The following is a 23,311-nucleotide window of genomic DNA, read 5'->3' as shown; positions in this document are numbered from 1 at the left end:
ATCCTCATGTAGGGGGCCAAAAATTCTTCGGAGGATTCCTCTCTCGAACGCGGCCAAGAGTTCGCAATTTTTCTTCATCATTGTCCTGTACAGTAAGAGCTTTGACCCTATGGTGAGACGTTTTAAGTGGAACAGTTTTCGTAAGGTGAAATAGGCTCTGTTGGCTCCCAACAATCGTTCGCGGATTTCATCATCGTAACTGTTGTCGGTTGTAATTTTCGACCCTAGATAGGAGAAATTATCAACGGTCTCCAAGTTGTATTCTCCTATCTTTATTCTTCCCGTTTGACCAGTGCGGTTTGATGTTGTTGGTTGATTGGTTCTTGGTGCTGACATTGCACTTCATTGATGTGCAGCCTAATATCTCGGGCCAACCGCCACCTGCACGATCTGGATGAAGGCAGTTTGTACGTCTCGGATAGTTCTTCCCATGATGTCGATATCGTCAGCATAGGCCAGTAGTTGGGTGGACTTAAAGAGGATCGTACCTCCTGCATTTACCTCAGCATTACGGATCACTTTCTCGAGGGTCAGATTAAAGAGAACGCTTGATACGGCACCCCCTTGTCGTAGATTGTTGTTAATATCGAATGGTCTTGAGAGTAATCCTGCTGCTTTTATTTAGCCTCGGACATTGGCCAGGGTCAACCTGGTCAGTCTTAAAAAAAGTCAAGCGACGGCGGCTTTACGGTTTCTTACCAGGTCAGAGGCAAATCGTCAGACGCTGCCTCACCTCTGCCCTGGGAGCAGCGTGACCGTAGCGGCTCGCAGATGTTGAATGCTCCTTTATATAATTCGTAGAACACGACATGCCTACGAATTATATTGAGCGTAAATCCGCCTTATTGACCAGAGCTTGGCCAGAGCTGAAATATTCGTTTTGAGAATGAAGGGGGTCCTAAGTCCGCATCAACTTAATGCAGGACCGGACCAACTGGGGAGCAACTTACTCCCTCTTTTCTGGTCCACGGACCCCTCGCTTAGGGCTTGCACCCAAACTTTTAAAAAAAGTCAAGCGACGACAGCTTTACGAATTATATAAAGGAGCATTCAACATCTGCGAGCCGCTACGGTCACGCTGCTCCCAGGGCAGAGGTGAGGCAGCGTCTGACGATTTGCGTCTGCCCTGGTAAGAAACCATAAAGCCGTCGTCGCTTGACTTTTTTTTTTAAAGTTTGGGTGCAAGCCCTAAGCGAGTGGCCCGTGGACCAGAAAAGAAGGAGTAAGTTGCTCCCCAGTTGGTCCGGTCCTGCATTAAGTTGATGCGGGCTTAGGACCCCCTTCATTCTCAAAACGAACTGGTCAGTCTTATCAATTTGGTCGGGATACCGAATTCTCTCATGGCCGTGTACAGTTTTATCCTGGCTATACTATCATAAGCGGCTTTAAAATTGATGAAAAGATGGTGCAACAGGTGTCCATATTGCAACAGTTTTTCCGTCGCTTCCGGCAGGGAGAAAATCTGATCTGTTGCTGACGTGCCTGGGGTGAAGCCTCTTTGGTATGGGCCAATGATGTTCTGGGCGTATGGGGCTATCCGGTCTAGCAAGATAGTGGGGAATATCTTATAGATGGTACTCAGCAACGTGATACCTCTATAATTGCTGCACTGTGTGATATCTCCCTTTTTATGAATGAGACAGATAACGCCACTTTGCTAGTCGTCAGGCATTGATTCGCTGTCCTATACCTTGAGCACAAGTTGATGAACCACTTGGTGTAATAAGTCGCCTCCATATTTAACCAATTCGGTTATAATTTCATCGGTTCCGGGCGACTTATGACTTTTAAGCCGATGAATTGCACGGACTGTTTCTTCTATACTTGGTGGTGGCAGTATTTGTCCGTCGTCTTCAGTTGGCGGGACCTCCAACTCGCCGATGTTCTGGTTGTTCAGTAGTTCATCAAAGTACTCAACCCATCACTTCAATATGCTCATTCTGTCGGAAATCAGATTTCCCTCTTTGTCTCGGCAGGATGAACGTCGAGGTGTGTAACGCTTCATCCTGTTGACTTGTTGGTAAAACTTCCGTTCCGTTGCTAGCTTTCATTCATCATTTAACCAGCTGAGTCTTTTTGCACTTGGGGCCAAGCACGTTTGTGGCCGTATTTCTGATAACGTTCTTCAGGTGATTGTGAAGATCATTTGTTGATGCTTCATCTTCAGGTCCTCTGTTGACTGCGTTTATTGCGGCATCCATTTCCCTCTTATAGGTGTTGCGGAGGGCTGTGTTGTGGATGGCTTCAGTGTTAACTCCCACCTGATTGTTAGAGGGCATTCTGGGTGGTGTTGTTATCCGAGCTCAGAGCACGATGCCAACGAGAGAGCGATCCGAGTCTATATTGGCCCCCTATATGATCTGACATTCATCAAGACTGAGAGGCGGCAGCGTTCGATTAACACGTGGTCAATTTGGTTGAAAGTGGTCCCGTCTGGAGAGGCCCACGTATGTTTGTGGACCGTTTTCCGCGCAAACAACATTTCATGTGACACTGCTAATTGAATAATCCGCAGTCCGTTAGCGTTTGTATTTTGGTGTAAGCTACGGGAGCCAAAGTATCGCCTGAATACGGGCTCCTTCCCTACTTGGCTGTTCAAATCCCCAAGTATGATTTTGGTATCATATCTGGGACAGGCTTCGATGGTTCGTTCTGCTGCCTCGTAGGAGGTATCCTTCTCCGATTCTGCAGTCTCCTTTGCAGGGGCATGAACGTTAATGAGGCTTATATTTCTAAACTTGCCTCGCAAGCGCAGAGTGCATTGCCGTTCGCTTATGTTTTCAAAGCCGATAGCAACAGGTTTCATTTTTCGGCTGACTAAGAAACCTACTCCGAGCACATGGTTTAGTGGATGGCCACTATAATATATGGTGTAGCGACTCTTCTCCAGAAAACCGGTCCCCGTCCAATGCATCCCCTGTAACGCTATTACATCAGCCTAATATTGGGTCAGGGTATCGGCTAGCTGCTTATCAGCTTCATCTCTGTACAGGGAGCGCACGTTTCATGAGAAATAGCGCAAATCGTTATTCCGTTAATCCACGTTTCGGCCTGTGACCTATACTACCCTTTGACCACTAGAACCACGAGAACTAGATTATAGTATCTAATTTAATAATTTTTTTTTCTTTTTTTTTTTGTGTGCAGATTTTTTTCCAGCGTTCCAAGAATTATACAATATCGTTGCACCCTTTTGATATTTTCAAATAGTAAAAAAATAAAGCGATGGCGTTGGCCAGGACGCCAGACAGCTTTTGGGGATATCGAATTGGTGGACCTCGGCGCAAAACTGGGATATCTGGAGTTCCTTATTAAGGCAGGCCTAGACCGGATACTGGTTGATGATGATGAAAAAAATAAACGTATTTTTGGATGTAGATAATTTTAGGTAATTGAAACCCCAATCTGAATTTTCGAATAGTTTTCTTTGAAAACCTTCTGGCTCTTAAGTGCATGCCTTCTTTTAAAGCGTACAGCAATTCAAAACAGATTTCAACTCCGTGAAAACGGCGTAGTTCAGCGCAGCGAATTGCGTTGCATACCCAATCAGCAGTGGCAAGTGTGAGAGGTCAACAGTTGTGGAGTTGGATGGTGAAATTTTAATTAGCATAAACCATAGTAACAATTATAACCTATTGGGATTCAAATAGCTGTTTATATACTGTAAACATAATTACAGCTGAAACTACACGCCTTTAGTCTCAAAACGCCGTTAGGCCCTGATGAAGTTTTATTTTTATATTGCCGCTTCCAGCGCCTCTGAAACTACCACCAGTATCACTCCATTGGCACGGCTTGGACTAGGGTCGTTGGGAGTAACGAGGGCTTCAATGATGAGAGCAAGAAAACTACACACAAGAGGAGCAAATCTAGGCGCCATGCAATAGTGTGAGGTAACTAACTTGCGCGTGTGTCGATGGCGCCTAGATAATATATTTGTGAATGTTTCCTCGTCTCATGTATCACATACACAAAACTAACATCAGAGTAAATACGCGAATGCAAAAGTGAATGAAGGACGTCGAAGATGTGCAATGCGTTTCCTCCACTATACAAATTCAAGTGATGCGGCGGGAGACAAATCGCCTGTATATAGTCTTCTTGGCTAGAAGTAAGATCGGGGGGAAGCCTCAAAGCCATGCATTTTATTGGTCCTCTACGCCTTTGCACTTTGGTCAGATAGCAAATAAACTCTAAAAACTCTCAGATGCAGTTCCCTTGTTTACAATTTTGTGCTTTTGTGAGTTCTTGTCATTTATGACAGAAAGTTAATCCATCCATCCTTTCTGTATTTAGGTACGTTATCTACCATTTGTTACTTTATACCTCATTCTACATTTTATTTCACTACATTGTGTTGAGTATACCAACTTCTGACAAGTTGACATCAACTCAATCGCAATTCCGTTAGAGTAATGCCACCCTGTCATAAATAAGTCCCATTGAATAGCTAAACTCGGCAGTTGTAAACTTGTTAGAGAGTGGAAGCACTCACATATGTGCCTCGTACGCATAACCTCCGCAATAAACTCCACCATTCTGTTTTCCTGGCCGTGGCGTACACGGAGATAAGGCCTGCAAATCACCTTGACAGGTTTTATGGTCAGCATCGTTATTAAATGGTTTCCGTTTCTATGAGGGACCGTCACTACTATTGATTCAATGACTCTACGTCAGGCCATATTTTTCGCTCTGTTGATCCGCAACGAAACGAGGAACATTCTTCATCCTTCAGGAAAATCTCTTAAATGGTTTCAAAGTATTCGATGGTTATGGGCCCAACTCCGGACCTAGTCCGTCAAATATGTTTCGCTTCGGAATCAGATTTTCGATAGCGTCATGCTCATGTGAATGTTTATTCAAGGATTAAAGGATTTTCCCAACTTGAATATATTCCACTAAATTTCATATTCCGGCGTGTGGAGAGGAAATAGATATATCGACGCAAGCGAAACGTGAAGCGTAGGACATTGACGAAATCATTTGAGTCAATATTATCGGCTATGAAGAATATTCTTTTTCAGGATGACAAGGGGAAATGAGATTTTCCAGATTTGGATTTCACTGTCTAATCCAAAGGAAAAAACTTTGTTTTACGACAGGCGAGTGAGCGCTTCGTTGAACTTGAACTTTGAACTTGTCTGTGCACACGTATGACCTGGTCTGGAAATATTCTCTTTGAGGATGACAACGTTTTTGATATCATTTATTCGCAATTGCTTGTTACCATTGTCTGGGAAATTATGTAGAGCTAAAGATATTGAAATGCGAATACCGCGAAATTGAGTCCTGCGGTAGGAAATTGTCGATTACGGCCTCCAGTCGTCGCGACTGAACAGTCCATTACTGGGGACAAATTGCTACATTTCCTCATTAACTTTGCCTAATACTATTGACCAATTAGCCTTCGTTGCAGCCGAGTTGTCTGCTGTCCTGCTACTGCAATTTCCATGGGGAATAAATTCATTGAAAGGCCGAATCAATTCCCATTTTACCTCGAGGCTAACATAGCTGAGAAGGCAATAAAATTTCTGGAATGTATACATTCCAGTGACAGAACTACACCAACATATGAAATGTGGAGTCGTACATAGATTAGGATTTCGAAGGCATTACAATCGAAATGTAGTGCATAATTCCATTAGAAATGTAATGCAAGGGATTCAGAAACCGAGCCGTGTCCTTCCAACTGGTCACAATACCCAATTTCAAGCTTGAATTATATGTAGAATTGCCAAGTTAATACTGCAAGAGCTAGGACTATCTGGTCGTGTTTTAGAAGGACGACATGAAATTGTATCACGTATGCTTTTAAGAAGGATGTTGTTTTGTCTGATAGCACTCCTAGCTGACTGCATTCTTGTACTTTAATCTGAATCCGGTAGTGATCTGGGCCACAACCCTCACGGCACCGCATTATTCTCCGAATTAAGGCCGGTTTCAAAGAGAGACAATGAGGTTCGGTATAGCTGAGGTTATACGTTCGGTTGCATTCCTAATGCAATGAATATGAATTCAAAGAAGTTCCGGAGCAGGATGCAATGCGCGTGAGATAAAGCCCAGAATGTATACAACCGCAAACCCACATTTATCCAACAAGGTGTTAGATAATGAACTAAACTCCGGTATTCATTGGTCTGGAATGAATCCGTTGCAAAAGGGAAGTCACGGTCAGATATAATAGTGTGAAAGTGTGGAGCTCTACAATGTAGACAAGATATACGCACGCAACCTGGAAAATAAGTGTCCAGAAACGTGTCTTCAAGGGTGCAGAATATTTTTATGATAATTATAGTCGATAGGAATAGATGCGGTTTTGATATGAAAATTCTGGTAGACCATTTGCTGATTCGCTTGAAAGGAAAACAACATTCGAGCTCTGATGCAAGCTGAGGTTGATTTATTTTTAGACAAACCTTGATGAAGATTGATATCCACTTCATCCATCTAATGCACATCCGCTCTTCTCGATTGCAAGCAGGCCAAAGAAATCATGGAAATCCTGCGAGTGCAAATGAAAGTTCCGGTCTACTTTGGAATTGTGCTCCTTTTTTCGCACACTTATATAGGTGAATCGTGACATAGGGGTGGCAAATTTTAACTTTTCAGAATTTGCATATAACCCTACGCCCTGAGAAGGGCAATTGCATCGTACAAGGCATTTGGACGTCATTAAAGGCCGTAAGTATTTTAAGGAGGAGGCGTTTCTTTCAACATGTGGTTTACTGAACGAAAAGCTTAATTAATGGATGACACCTTGTTATTAAAATCTCTTTGATGAGAACTGACATACGCTCGCATAACAGGCAACAGTCAGCTATTTTCCTTCTTCACAGCGGACAGTGGAAAGTGAAGAAGATGTGCCATACTGGCTCAAAAGATCGGTAAAGATCGCTTGCCTAAATTAGGGAATCGCTTTAATAGGTAATGTCACATCACAACTCTTTTTGAGAAAGTTGAGAATTAGTTAATTGAAAAGAACAGGGAACGGACATTGCCTACCAAGTACTTTTGCATTACTAGGCACTCCAAAGAATCATCACATTTAAAAATTACCACATGCAAACCTGAAATCATTTTTCCACGCCAAAGCCGTCCAAGGAGCAGGGAGTCATAGCAGATTTGCAAGTGATAGTTGGAATGTGCACTTGACAATCGCCATCGCCACTGGAGGAATGGTGATGCTTATTGTTTGCAATGTGATATCATAACGTTGTAATGTTAGGTGATGTTGTTATATTAGGGTCAAGCTTGGTGATGCTAAAGTGATGTTACATATCCTATTCATATCTAACCAAAAATGTATCCTGATCTTCGACATGATAACTTCGGCGGAAGGGCTCTCTTTTTTAAGTATTTAGTCTGCTCACAGTCGATTGTTTCAGCTATTCCATGAATAGAAACTTTCAAAAGAAATCGAGGATCACTATCGAACTGCCATCACCACGAAATCTCGGATCTGTACTGATCAAAACGATACACAAACATCGAAATACTAAAATAATAAAATGGGTAATTTACTCATCATAATAATAACAATCGTTAACACTCAATATAACAGCAACAATCCATATTGGATCGGGGTCTTGAAGCGTGTTAGAGCACTTCATTTAAGACCGTAATGATGTACTATAGGATTACAGTACCCTATAGGAGGAAATGTGGTCAGCATTGCGCTCGCCCGAGATTATTACCCTGATTTGACTCATTCACAGCTGAGTCGACTGTCACGACGCCAAATAACGGTTCAAATCCCACTGCTACCAGTGAGATTTGAACCGCTACCTCCGTACAACGGCCTTGTGCTCTAACCATTCTGCTTTCCAGACACAACATTTCCTCACGGTTTACTTTGTACAATGTATACCTTGATTTATATAGATATTTTGGGCAAATAGAACAATGTTCGCAGTCGTTCCGCTGTTCTCAAAAAATGACTATAAACATGCGCATTTATCTCTCAATTGTTCTTGAATCCAAAAAGGCTATTGTTTATGGCGCTAATCCATTAATTGTGGATAGATCACCAGGGCTTGCTGAGAGGAAACTGGGCCCGGGGTGAAAACTACGCGGACCTACCTTTAGCTTTGCCTATTTCATTGTGTGTCTCTTTCGAGGACCCAAAAAAATTCCGCATCTGTGCCAAATTACTTACTTCTCTCCTTCATTCCTCCGGCCTAAGCAAAATGAATGTATGTATATATACCTTCTAAAGCCCATAAATACCCACTTTCTCACAGCGTTTTTTAGGGCTCTTAAAAGATGTGTAGGAAAGTAAAAGGATGGCTCATCTGAAAGTTTACTCAATTTGGCTACCAACAGCTGCCACTCCCGTGATGTTGAACAGATCCCCTCTACAAAACCCGCAAGCACAGTGCATTCAATATTCGCCTTCACTTCGCTGCACACTAGAAGTTTCTTTAGGTGTCTTTATAGGCTTGTTATATCCTCCCCAATCAGTCTGACTTATTGCCCCATGTCGTGGCTCCAGAAAACGGGGAAACGAGTGAAAACTATGCAGGCCCACCTACTATTTTTTTCATTTAAACTTTTGTTTCGAGTCTCGAGAAAACTCTGAACACGGAGTGAAGCAGTCCTCCAAATTCAAAACTTGGAAAAATTAAATCCACACGGTCCAGTGCTCTCAGCTTTCCTCGTTAACGAACACATTCACATCGACGAATCCGGCCAAATATTTCAGAAGCGTCAATTCTACTAATATAGTGAACTGTGAGAGAAGCTTCGTCAGTTACTACTTCAGAAGTCGTAGCATCAATATAAAATTTTCAAAATTTGCGAACTTCTTTCACAATTTGCTAGTCATTTTTGAGCGTTAACAGTGGTAGTTTTTCTATGCCTGATTAAGCCTGATCGTTCTACTTCTTTGTCTTCTCAATCACCACTGCTCCCATGCCATATTCACGTTAGATTTTATAACAAAATATTCAGAAAAACCAGAACTGTACAATGCCGGAGCACCTGGGCACTGGCCTATAAGGGACCATGTCGCCAGAATCGGCATACCCTACAATTCGCATTGCCGAAGCTGCGGAGAAGGGGGGCAGGCAGGCACTTCTTTTGCGTTTGCCCAGCTGTAGTCAGAGTCAGGCTACAGAGACTAGGTGCATCATTCATTGAGGATCTCGGAGAGATTTCTAGCTGTAATGTGGGAGAGCTACTTCCCATCGTTAATTCTACGGGTTGACTCTGAAGATTATAGTCGGCTAAACTCGGCCTCCTTGCTCTCATAATAACAGTCGCAGTGTTATTAGTTGGTTGCATCCAAACGGTCCACCACAGCGCTAATTAGGCTCCTTGGAGCGGCCACTGATCAGCAGTCCTTCCAGGGTAGGTACCCTACAACGCCGGAGGCGAAGATAGACTTAGGTTTATTGCCACGACGCCTAAAATTGTCTCCTAAAGCCTAAAACTGAAGTTGTTTGTCAGCAACACTCCAAGTTAGATCTAGGCCATAAAGAGTCTCAGAGCTCTTAAGTTCGTAACGACACACTTAGGGGCAATGTTTTTAGCATTGTGTTCGCCCGAGATTATCATACCGATTTGACTGAGCTACTAATTCAGACGCCTGAAATCCATTGAATATTTTGAAACTTTTTTTACTATCGAAGCGTCAACAACGCCTTGCATAGGAACGAATTTATAAGGTACGACCTAGGCAATTGAATAACAGTATCAAAAACTCTAAAAATTCTCGCTCCCTTCGACTTGAGCGTAAGTTCCAACGTCATAAGTTTCTGTTGACTTTCTTCTCCGGAAAGTCTATCGGTAAAGGACGAGAAATTTGGCAGATGTACGCTACCAGCTACCACAAGACGCACTCTCGTAAATTGGGAGAGGGTAACTGATTGGTCCATCTTAAGGAATGTCTTAATTATGTAGCGCTGTGTATCAGTTGAGGATTTCGATACAGAGAGAAGGATTCATTATATAAGCATCTCCACCCTATTCCACTTAATGAAGGCGACATTTTAACGGTATTGTATTGAGGAGGTATGTTTTTGGTGACCATGACAACGGTGCTAGAAGGTTTATAGATTTATGCACTCATTCATCACGTGATCATTGCCGTGATATTATCGAAGCTCTGGGCCTCTCAAGAGGCTAGTTGGGTAATGTACAATTGATCGAGCACGGTGAGACTAGCAGCAGATTTAGGATTTGTCTTTTGAATGTCCGTGAGGAAAGAAGTATTGACACTGGTCTGGAAAGAAAACACCGTTTGATATTCGGTTACTTCGCTTACTTACTTCCCTTGCTGGCCGAGGAAATGCAACAATCTAAATACTAACATCAAGTTGAAACTATCTCGCGCCACTATTCTCTCAATATGGGAGTACTACATGAAAAGCAACCATCGCTGTAACTCCAAACTTCCACCAACTCATATCTGCGTGTTGTCATTAGGATGTTTTGACTTGCGAAAAAAACAAAAGGACCTTAGTCGCCTTTCGGGCCAGACGCCTGTGAACGTGTTGAGCACAAAGTGGAAGGAACAGTGGAGTTATGTCATAGAATGCGACCCATTATCCCAGAATGCCCGAGGAGTAAGTCACCTTAGAACTTCATGTCGTAGAAAGAGGAGGAGTCCCAGCTTCTTGGAAAATCGTAGAGGGAGTTGAAGTAAATTACCAAAAGTCAGCAGCGATGCCGCGTAAGTCTGATTTTATGTTTTTTTCCTTTTTGTTATCCTCAAAGGTTGCAGCAGCCTGTGGGATTTTCAGCTACTGAAATCACCTCCACTTCTCCACACATATCCCAGCGGGATCAGCGAGAAGTATTACTCGGTCTACGCCAGCATGATTGAATTACGTGTCCGTCACATTTCATCCAGTTCGTGGAGCTTCTGTTGTATCACGATTATTGATGCATTTGCGCTATTTTGTTTCTAACCTCAGTATCTCCTCCACGAGATTATGGGGTTGGATAATCACGTTGAGGGCGTCGTTCAGCCTTCCCCCTTCATCCGAATTTCTGACAATGGAACATAACATGCTCTGGGTCCACAGGTGTAGCAGCGCATTCGACTTAGTCAGGGGTCTCGCCCAATTCGAAGCCGTGCAAATATTTCCCGTAACCACCGTGTTTCACAAAGACCTGCTTTGGGTGGGGGGCCGTTGGGTGGGTCAGTTTATGGGTCCAGTGGCCTTTTTGTGGAATTATCCCTCTGTTGCTGCTATTTCCTGTACAAATCCTCCCTATTGGCTTTTCGGCAGTCCGGAGTCGGATCAGGTGATTCCATTCTCTTTCTATGGTAGAGACAGTGCCGTCGTTCGCTAAAAGATCTGAGGGAATCATTCTCGCCCCAACATGTATTGTTTTACTCGATACTGTCCTATTTGGTTGTTTGCGGAACCAATCAATATTACCTCATTTGCCATGCAAAAGTCAAGCACTCCGCCATATAATATAATATCAACCCCATAGTGTCTAAAAGAGAGAGATGGTGATATTCTACCATGCATAATATCAATGTTCGGAATTGCGTCCAATCCCGGAGCCTTATTATCACCGATTCTTCCGCATATCTCCTGTAGTTCCTACTCGGTTACCCCGGTGATCGGGAAGATGCCTTGTTAAATTTTTGGCTCAGGTCTACTTTCTTCGTGTTATGAGAAAGGAGCTGCAATTATTTTGAACAAGGACGGGGAGCACATTACTTAGGGTTATTTTTTCGCACGAAAATTGTTCGTTCCAATCGCGTATATTGCTCCCTATGGGTTTATATTTGCCCCATGGCAACGCTGCTTGTAGCCAGGTTTCCTGGTTCCGCCATTAGTTTGTATTCGTACTATGGTGGAAACGCCGCCGCGGCATTGTAGAAATGCTGACATAACTTACTTAGTTTTCGCAGTGCCGTACCCTCCAAATCGAGTTCTCCTTTTGAAGTCATTAGGAATATCCAGTGGCTGAGCCAGTTATTCCAATTTTTTACTGTTGTTGCGCATTCGACTTTAGCCGCCTCTGTTTCTAATGTCGAGCAAAATGGTGTGGTGGTCATTGTGAGTGTAGTATTGAGTCACCAGTCAGAACCAATGCTCTTATTAGCAAGGTACTGAAGTAAGGCAGATCGACGATCGAGTTTAACGCTCTGCCTCCGAATGTGGAAATGTAGTCAGCGTTGGCTAATACAATATAGAGATCCGCGAAGATTTAAGTAGGATTTGACCCCTGTTTAAATTGCTGACAGTCATTTTTGGGCTGCGGTGCCTATGGTTCAACACCAAGCTGTCTAGCATATCCTAAGATTGTGCTATTGGTGCACTATGGAGGGCGCAACAGCTGTTCGTATCAATATTGTTGTTTCTTGTATGGCTTGCCTTCCTCATACCCATGCCACCTAGACGTGTCTCTCACCCACGTAGCGTTATCATAATTTTTATGAAGTTCGTAGATTGCCGCCATGTCCACATTCGACTTTTGAATGGTTTGCAAGAGCAAATCTTGAGCTGCCTCGCAATGCTTCAAATTGATTTGTATTAACTCCATTTAGCCCTATGATTGCGCTCCCTCCTACATCATCATCAACGGCGCAACAACCGGTATCCGATCTAGGCCTGCTTTAATAAGGAACTCCAGACATCCCGGTTTTGTGCCGAGGTCTACCAATTCGATATCCCTAAAAGCTGTCTGGCGTCCTGACCTACGCCATCGCTCCATCTTAGGCAGGGTCTGCCTCGTTTTCTTTTCCACCATAGATATTGCCCATATAGACTTTCCGGGCTGGATCATCCTCATCCATACGGAATAAGTAATCCGCCCAACGTAAACAATTATTACGTAGGCTACGGAATCGTCCATCCTCATGTAGAGGGCCAAAAATTCTTCGGAGGATTCTTCTCTCGAATTCAATTCTTCTTGCTAAGAACCCTGGTCTCCGAGTAATACATGAGGACCGGTAAGATCATTGTCTTCTTCAGTAAGAGCTTTGACCCTATAGTGAGACGTTTCGTACGGAACAGTTTTTGTAAGCTGAAATAGGCTCTATTGGCTGCCAACAACCGCGCGCAGATTTCATCATCGTAGCCGTTATCCCTCCTGTATGCCGGATACATGTCACCAACTGCAACGGAGCGGTCGCACACTCCTCATTCCCCTTTTACATTATGTATCGAGGATCAACAGTACAATCTTCTAAGAGATGCCTCTCTCCTCCACAATTTTAGCATTATTTCGATCTATCGTGTTGATTAGTGTATGCGGTTGTGACTGAAGAATCTTTTGGGAGATACTTGCTCCCTACGTTTCGTGTGTGACTTTGCCACATGATGCATGGCTCTCCATTGTCTAAATATAGGATAATTTAATGCTTCGTACTAGAACTCTGAAATTTTTGTTGTTAGTGAACCTGCAGAGTAAATGATTTACGCGTTCGTCCAGCGAAGGAAACGCTGCTCCAGTTTCTTGCCTTTTCCTTTCCGAGCTCCGCGATGAACTTCGGCTGTTGAGGAGTAACGTGGCCCTTGGTGGTGACCCTCAAACCTTCCAGTTTGTACGGAAATCGGAATAGATTTCATTCATTCCACTATTATCTATTATCTAGCATTAGATTCCACAGGAGCCAAGTTTTCACAAGTGAGGCGCGGGGTTCGCTGGATATCAAAATTGGGGATCATTATCCGACGTCATCAGGAAGGGTGGGAGTGGGTGCCTGGTTTTGCACTATACTTATGTGTATTCTCTCCATGAATTTAGTTGATATTAACAATCCTCTAGCCAATTATATCAGATTACCGTCATTGCGGATAATAAATTGAACTAGAAAACAGATCATGGGACCCGCCATTGAATGTAACTTCAGCCATTAAGACGTAGTGACAAACTCGCGTTTTTATTATAAACATACCCCGCAGGAAAGTTTGGGAAATGACTGGGTGGTGGGGACCACACTGTTGCTACCGACCAGACTGTTGATCACAATAGGCCTGATCGGCTCTCAAGGAAGAACGAGCGTGTTTTATAATCAATGTAACCCTACCGTGGGACCGGAACATTGTTTGAAGAACAGCAAGAAAAATCCGGAACTATGGCCCCTTGGCAGACGATATTAAACAAACATGGGGACTACAAAATATTCAGGTAGTCCCAGTCGTACTTTCAGCGACAGGATTAGTCTCGCAAAATTTACATAAAGCTGCTCCACCTCAGGGCTGAACTATATGTGCAGACTTGAAAAGCTATTATCTTTGCAACCTGTACTATAGTCCTAAGAAGCATGTCCGGTAACAATCAGGCTTAGTGGGCCGTTCTCTAGATTTGCACTATCTTCGATTTATGACATTCTTAGGTTGGTCTCTTGTCAGCCCAGCTCGGTGGGAAGATGGATCGTGTCCTTTTTTAGTACATATATGTGTATGTTCTTCCTCTTTAGCCTTTGTCCTGGTCAGGTGCATAATGAACTCCAATCGACAGATTGCTCCAATTTTCGCATTGTTCTGATATGAGTTGAGTCGAGAAACTGTCAAATAACCGTCTCCGCATCAAGCTGTCGTAGTTTCGGTCGACCTTTTGATCTTTTCTTATCCGCTACGTTAAGACGTTACACGGCCGTCGCAACACCATATTGCGGATAAGATCATGTTGTACTACACCACTCGTGCAAGTTCTTTGTGTCCGTTACCTCAAGGAGAAGTTCATTGTCTTTGATTACGGGTTAGCAGTCAGAACTATAGAAGGCAACAGGGTGGCTGATACTACAGTAAATTTAACATTTGAAACCTTAACCTTCCTTTATCGACGTTAACAGAAACGCGAAGCGGATTTGCTATGACTGCCGAACCTTAGTTTTACTCTTCGGGTGGCGAGAGCTCCTGGCACAGGTTGCTGTCGTAACGCGTACTAGATGAGTAAATATGATATAATATAAAGTAGAGAGCAATACGACGTATTGCGATGAGTAACCACACAGCGTGTATTGCGTCAGTATTGGCACGTCGGGTCACGTTTATTTCAACCTTGTGAAGAATGCGCTTGCCAACATCCACATAGTATGATTGAAGATCTCATTCAGCCAGAGTGTTAGGTCCCAACTCTGCAAGTTCCTGAACTCAGTTGCGATATCGTCAGGTTTCCTTTCATTCTTCGATTTCATTTTCTTAAGGATTCACGATTTCTGTAGTGCTGACGAGTGGAATTGCGTCGGCAGTGCTTGCGAAAGCGGAGGATTAGCAAATTCAAAAAAATTCCGGCCAGGCGACGTAAACATTCAAAGGGAGCCACGTGGAAATCCAGGACCATCGATTGACAATGACGAGCTGTGTTTGCTAATCGAATCTGACGCACGGTAGTCTGTAAGAGACATTGCAGAGAAACTGGGCGTACACAATTCGGCAGCTTCCTGGCACTTGTAACAACTTGGAAAGGTGAAAAAGCTCGACAGATGGATTCCGCGTGCCCTTACGGAGCAAAACATGGTGCTTCGAATGGAAATTCGCAGTTCTTTTCTAACCCGCAACAGAAGCGATCCCTTTTTGCACAGAATAGTGAGATGTGATAAAAAATTAATATTATACGACAATCGTCGCCGATCAGCACAATGGCTAAATGCTGATGAGCCACCGAAGAATATGCCGAAACCAAGCCTCAATTCGAAGAAGGTAATGGTGACTGTTTGGTGGTCTACAGCTAGAGTTATCCACTTTTCTTTTTTGGCACCTGGAGAAACGATAAATGCACAGAAATACTGTGCCAACTCGAGGAAATGCACCAAAAATTGAGTATTCAACGGCCGACATTGGTCAACAAAGATGGTGTGATACTCCTTCACGATAATGCACGAACTCATGTATCCAGAACAACGGTTCAAAAGTTGAACGAATTGCAGTATGAGACTCTGCCTCATTCACCATATTCACCGGACCTTTCGCCAACCGACTACCACTTTTTTAAGCATTTGAATAATTTTTTGGTGGAAAAACAATTTAGGAACCAAGAGACTGTCAAAATTGCCTTCCACGAATTTATCAACACCCGACAGTTGAACTTTTACGAAACTGGCATACATGCTCTTGAATCTTGCAGGGAGAAATGTTTTAATCGACTGGCACCTATTTTGATTAAATAAATAAATTTTTGTAAGCTTTACAGTCGTTTCAAATTTTAGTACCAAAGCGGCCATTTAGTTTGCAACAACCTAATACATACTGGCGTCTACGCCGCCCTTCACTATAACTTTGTTGTTAGTAGTACGCTTGAATTTTCCAGTATCATGCCTCATAACATATTTTACCGGATCCCTAGATGGAACTTGCCAGGTTTGAAAATATAGTAATATTACCCAAGTTTGACAAGGAATGTGTTCAGATTTTTCGGTTTCAAGTTCATACTTTTTGATCCTGCACTCCCTTACTTTGCAACCAGCATCCAAGCTAAGACCTGTTTCGTAAAGTACTAATCAAGACCTTTCGTTTGACATCCCACACGTTTATATTAGGAGATAAAAAATTAACACCCCCTCTTCGCTCGTATGATTAAACTACCTGCAAACACATATCTTTCATCGTATGCGTGGGATTTCATTTTTGCAGCGAGTTTCATTATCTCAATCCTCCACTTTATTTGTTTGATTGTTCCTTTCAATTCCCCATATTTTGATTGCAAATCTATCCAGACCGAGTGCCTTTTCTCCATATTTGTAATTCAAACGTGCTTCCATGTATCTTTCCATGCTTGACAGCAACCACCGAATCATCTCTATATTAAAATACACTTCTACGGATATAATGAAATGCAAACAAAGGCCATGCAGACCTTTGACATTCCCATGCAAGCGGAAATTTCCAATATCAAAATTAATAAGCCAAGCAAGCATCTCTTCTCTTCTCAGCTTCATTAATGTATGTACATCAAGCTGCTGCCTACACCGTACATCCAAGTACGGCAAGGACGTGAAGGCAAATAGCTTGGAAATCATAGGTTGTGATAACTAATGTTCATCAGGGTTAGTAACAGGGTGCGTATACACAAATTCGTATGTATATATGCTGTACCACTCTACAACGAACATGAAGGACAAATATTCCTTTCAACTTCCTGAGCAAGTCAGTGCACAATCAACTGCTTCATTGTTATATCTTATGAAGGTCTTCTGAATATCAACTGAATAGAGTGCCTGGCCAAGGCTACGGATGAGAATTTTCCTGGTATATCTTCATCGCCTTCAAGCGAATCCATAAGAGTTGATGGCACATTTTCGAATGTGTTGATGAAATACTGAGATGAAATCTGCCAAAAGAACTACTTTGGATGATAAAATGCCAGCAAAGGCAGGAAGTGAAAGACGGAAGATACATTTTTGAATGAGTAACTCCTCATAAATTGTTTAAAGATACTAAAATATTTGTGAAGCACAAGAGCAATGAGGCCATGTTTACGAGTCATTTGGAAGGAATTCTGCCAGAAATGTGGTAGATGAATGTTTACGCAGTTCACGAAGCCATCAATGTAATCATATAAATCGTTTCTAGGAAATGTCCTGAAAAATAATAAAAATCACCACCTAAATTTAGCTATCCTCGTAAATTGAAATCACAATTTTCTTTTGTCTTTGCAGATATTTGACTTTTGGACCTCCAGCACTTCAGGTGAGTCGCAAGTACTTGATTTGACATTGCAATATTCCTCCGTTGTTCTGTCTTCTGCAAATATACGTTCCACTTCAAAGGACACATAAAACGCTAATAGTTTCTTACTGCATTGCTCGTGCAGGCAAATTGCATTTGCACAGCTAATATTCAATTTGCTTATTCTCTATGCGCTTGGAAGAATGTTTCCAATTGAATGAATGAAAAAATCAGCTCCTCAATGAATAAAGGACTCGTAATTTAGCAATTTCGCTCTTGTGAACTCGGCTTTTGAAGAATATTCCTCTTCCTCGGTAGCATTAATGACTTCCGTAAGGAATTTCCTGTTCCAATTCGCCCTCATCGCTCCGGAAATTGTAAATGATGTGATATATCGACGTTCGACTGCAGCACTGAAAACGCTTTTCAGCTCCATATTGCACGATTTGGGAAAAATATTGAATGGCCTCTAGCGTTTTGCTCGAGTCCTTTGCCATTTATGCACGAAATCGATACCCTTTTATGACTGCCATTTCAAATGCAAATGAATTTATGAAATATGGAAAATTGAGCGTGGCATTTTTATCTGAAAATTAATAACATTTCAACGTCCAGTGATACGTGTGCAAAGTGCATTTTATCTAGGATTTTATCGTGATGCAGCATGCGACAGGCTCTCTCTTTTATAAGTGCATACATGAAATGGCGTGTAAAGCATGGAGCACGGATTGAAATTTCAAATTGATTAATTTGGCCTGAATCTTGTGATAATAAATCTGTTAAAGCCAGTCTAAAAGGTGTTTAATGTAAAGTGAAACATGAGATGACAGAAAGAGCATATTCTCGGTTGGCAGCTGATATGCATTTCCGTTGAAATTTACCATATATAAAGTCTGGCTATGACAGCCCTGACTTAAGTGGTAATTACGTTTAGCAAACCTATTCGACAATTAATTTCGTATTCCTTGAATTCAGTCTAGACCCGACCAAATCCCCGAGCAAACAAATGGCTTAGAAACAACCGAGCAGGTGAAATAGCCAGTGCGACTCTCTGCAAGCTAGTTCGGAAGTTTAGCAAGTTTCATAGTAATCCACTCACTCGTGTCGCGTGCCACGACCGTTAGGGACCCGAAAAGCATCAGAGAGCATTAGTAACACGGGTTGCATTTAAGCTGATGAAACACATAACTTCAAACAGAGATTTTCCGACATCAGCGCTACCTGAAAGAGAAGTAAAATTACTACCCTTTGCTCCGTAGGTCGGAAATGTGGAAAAACTAGACTGGAAAATCAACGCAAGCCAGCATCTAACTAGCATTTCGTATAGAGGCTTGAATGTTGTCATTCTTGATTAATAATCTTTGAGGCTTCCTTACTCAATTTGAGTTCAACAAGAAACTCTTACCTTCATGAAAGTATTTTGTCAAATCTTTCTTTGGTGCGCTGCCGGTTCGACCATCATTTCTTGTGATGCCGGTTCGACCGGCAGCATCTTTAACGGCAAATAACTTATTTACGGCGCAACAAACAGTTTTCGATCTAATCTTGCCTTAGTAAAGAACCGATATTCCTAACAACTATCTGGTTTCATTTGAGGCAACGTCTACCACGCCTCCTTTTTCTATTACCAGCATACCCCGATTTCCGTGCTAGATTATCTTTTTCTATATAAATGATGACCCATCCACAGCAGCCTATTGAGCCTTAGATTTTTTCGTTCATTTTTCTGTAGGAAGCTAACCAGGCTGTGCGCTGTTCTGATTTTCGACCCGGCGAAGGCGAAATTTTGAAAGCTTCCAAATTTGTGGTTTCCTACCTTTTTTAATTGACCAATACTCCCAAGATCTCCGACAACTTACTGAATCGGAAGCATTTGATTGATATGGAGTATTTGTAATCATTAAGTCGATATCGTTAGCACAAGCTATTAGTTTAGTGGGCTTGAAGAGGTTAATGCTAATCTTTTATCTCATCGTCTTGAATCACTTTTTTAGGACCAGGGTAGGAAGAATGCTAGGTAGAGTTTCACTTTGTGTTATCGATGATGAAAAATTTTGAGAGTGATCGTCGCTCAATGGTCTTGGTCACCCATCGGCCATCTCGGGAGAATGGATTCCAAAATGCAATTGTCGCCCCTCCTTAATATGTGGTCTATCCACTGCCACTTCCGCTTTCCGATCAAATGGCTTATGGATGCCAGTCCTGTGCGCCGCGCAAGTTGTTCGTTTGTAATTGTATCAGGTAGTGTAGGTATTGGCGAAGGCGAGAGGTTTTTGAATAACAGTGGGGGTGCTACTCCATCCATCCAGAATCCAGAAATCCAGAAAGAACACTAGCACAGAATGAGCTCAACTTGATCTTGATGTTGAAATAACCGCATTTCTAGTTTTTAAACAAGGAAGCGAAAGCGGATCGAGCTCTGTTAATACGTCGGGCAACATCCAGTTCGGTGTTGCCGTCGGCAGAAACCACCCTCTCTAGATATACAAATTGATCGACTCCTTCGATGCTCTGCCCATTAATATAGATAAGGAGAGTGCAATGCTCCGTCAGGGTGAAAACCTTGGCTTTGTTGGTGTTTATCTTCAGACCAACTCTACTTGCCTCTCTCGTCAAATCCAAAGCCATTTGATCTAAGCCATTTGATCTAAGTCCATGATTTGGTGAGAAAACAAACAGATGTTATCAGCGTAGTCGGAGTGTTTGAGGAGAGATGTCACAGTCCATTGAACTCCTTGGAAGGCGAAACGAAGAAGCAAAATGATCCGTATAGTGTTGGTGTGGTCAATGCAGCAGAGTTCGGAACGAAAGTCATCCTGCTCTCTGTCGATCAAATTTTCGAGATGTTTATTGATGCGTTCGAGAATTATTTTAGCTATCATCTTTCCGACGGCATGGAGCACGCAGGTACCCCTCCAATTGGCATTTCCCTTTTTTGGAACCTTGTTGTTTATTCACTTCCTCCATTCTCTGGTAAAGGTCTCGGATTCCTGGTATTTGGAGAGAGTGGAAGTAGCAGATCTACTGAACCTGCAGTTGCAGCGATAAATAACTTGTACATGGAGCTCTTTTGAGTCTATTGATTGCCGAAATGATTTCTTTTCTGCTTGGAGAACAGTCCGTATCCCCATGTTCTGTGACTAGCCATTTGGTCCGGAAGAGAAGGAACTTCACTGGATGTAATACGGGTAAGCACCGTACTAATAAGATGTTGGTTATCGTTTACACCAAAAGGTTCTTTTTTTGAGGATCGTGGGCTCCTAAGTTCACATCAACTTAATGCTGGTAAGAAACCGTAAAGTCGTCGTCGCCTGACATTTTTATCAAAAGCTTCGTAATAATTGGCCAATTCTTCCTGAAGTCATTGCGTTTTGCGGCATTTTTCGCTTTCCTCACCAGCGCAATAACAAATTTTCTTTTGTTACGGTGTACCATAAGTTGAATTACTCGGGATTTCGCACGGTATCGGAGCTCGAGCTCGTTTTGCTCACCATCACTAAAGGCGATCCGTTTATCGATTCGTTCCCATGATTCCGAGGTCAGCGAGCGAGAAAAGAGTATTTTTTTATGACAGCCCAATGTTCATCAATGTTCTGAGCCGGGGTATTCATTAAATCTGGTATCCAATTAGCAATTACGATGTGCCATTACTAACTAAATTCACAAATTCCCGACAATTACCACTACGGTCGCCAAGACCAGCTTATATCGTGAAATTCTCGCGCAAGTTGGAGGATCCGAGCCTTCTGAGACCCTCGATACCCTTGTCGAAGAGCGGGTTCACATTTCATAAAATGATAGTCCGTTTTCCATAGCCAAAGGTGTTCGCCATGAGGCCCCTATCAAAGACGTTTATGTTTCGGTAGCGGTAAAGTTTCGAAATATTTAGGTTGCTGCCATATACGTTTCTATCTCTTATAGGCGAGAGAACACTTTGGGCGTACTCTTAACTCACAATGACTGTAACATTCATCTACTAGTTGTTGAAGCATTCATCAAAGGTTTTGTGTTTACACAAAACCTTAAAAATGACAACGAATACGTCAGCAGAAATGATAAATGTTGAAGCTGACGTCCTGAAAGCTAATGGAAACGAAAAACTAATTCGAAGGAATGTAGTTCTTAAATAGATAGACTTAGCTCTGCCTCCGCCTATCTTGGTCTCCTCTGGTTTTCATCAGCTGACATTTAATGCGCCCTACCATGTAGATTTTCCGGTACAACCGTCTTACCCAGTGCCTCTTCCAGACTTTTTCTTTCATCTTTGAAACTAAGGTAATAAAAAGATTGGTTGCTTTCCTAGCTGGGACAGTTAGGTGATTTGTCTAGTTATGCAAGTGACAGTGGTATCGACCATGTTCTGTGAGAAATTGATAAAAATTATAGTTAATATTTCCATAGTTACTGTATGCCCAAACTGATGTTGGAAATCAATTTGTTGATCAAATGACATTTTCTAATCAACTGGATCGTCGTCGCCCAATGTTCTTCAAGAGTCAGAATGTCGATCAGCGTCATTGACGGCGTAGTGAGGATCCTCCAATCCACACTGATTTTTTTGGCATTGCATGCACTATAGAATGCAACTGCTCAATTTGGTTCCGTTTCCGTTTAAATTTGTTTGAGACGTACTTAGTAGTAATATTCTCCAGCCATTTATTTAAAGCTCAATATTTGAGATATGTTTGAATGTTTGGCAACTACAATTACAGTTATACTGTCATTGTAACCAAATATCCCAACCATTCGAAATGTTATTAACACCATATAAATGATATTCTACTACAGTGCCCTCAGCACAAAAGCTTATGAAATACTTGCGCAGATAATATACTCTCTAAATTCGGGATTTAATTCCTACCAACGTCTCTTCTTCCTCCCTCCTTTTATTGAGATTACAGATCATTATCAGATCAGATATGTGGGCTCCATCCTCTTTCATCTGAAATCAAGCTGCCATTCATGTACTCCTATTTCGCCAAATGACCAGAACAGAGGCAATCATGGGCTGCGTCAATACTCTTGTATAGAGACGATTTACGGCTTTGTCCAGAGCAGGCCTGAACTATGGCGGATTTATGTTCATCATAATTCATACCCACATTATGGTCGCTACCGTATATAAGGGTCACATTTTGTCAAAACAGTAGTTAGTTAGTTTAGTTAGCTGGGGGGAGCCGGAGCTCCGAGCACTCAGGCCATTATTAGGCCCATTGTAATATCCCTGTAAGTTGCCTATTCAATGGCTTCCCGCCTACGGTGTTCGCAGGCTTTAGCGAATCTTAGAACATTCTCCACAGGCAGAGAGTGTGCAGATTCTTCATTGAAGAAAACCTTGTCTTCGTCTGAGATCTGAGGATGCCGGGCAGCTGCATAAAAAGTCCAGGGCCGTCTCCTCCTCCTCCTCACATTGGCTGCACACAGCCGAAACCACCACCCCAATGTTTTCCATATGGTAGTTTAAGGGGCAGTGTCCCGTCAAAAGCCCTACTAGGGTTTTCATGTCCCACTTCTTAAGGGACAACAAAAATGCCGCTCTAGTGGCCCTAGGCTCCTTCACAAAGATTTTCCCTTGCCGGCAAGAGTCCAAATTTCTCCACTCGGTTGCGTGAATCTTTGCAATTTCACCCTTCAGAGTAGACTTGACAATAGATGGTCGGATTCCAAAAGCTGGTTCTGGCCACACCATTGTGGATCCAGACCCTCGGCGAGCCAGTCTGTCAGCCTCTTCA

At 42.6% G+C, this 23,311-nt stretch overlaps 1 protein-coding gene across 3 annotated transcripts in view; it reads left to right on the top strand.

The window, feature by feature from the left end:
* The window catches only part of LOC119653576 (allatostatin-A receptor), a 779,896-nt gene that overhangs the window by 415,738 nt on the left and 340,847 nt on the right, over window positions 1–23,311 (top strand). For all 3 annotated transcript variants that reach the window (XM_038058319.1, XM_038058317.1, XM_038058318.1), the window contains one exon: window positions 17,570–17,600. The gene's annotated coding sequence lies outside the window, so the exon portion shown is untranslated. The remainder of the gene's footprint in view (window positions 1–17,569; window positions 17,601–23,311) is intronic.

The sequence above is a fragment of the Hermetia illucens genome, chromosome 4, assembly GCF_905115235.1.
Source record: "Hermetia illucens chromosome 4, iHerIll2.2.curated.20191125, whole genome shotgun sequence".
NCBI lineage: Eukaryota > Metazoa > Arthropoda > Insecta > Diptera > Stratiomyidae > Hermetia > Hermetia illucens.
The sequence above is the reverse complement of the archived record's forward strand: the minus strand, read 5'-3'. Positions and strand labels throughout refer to the sequence as shown.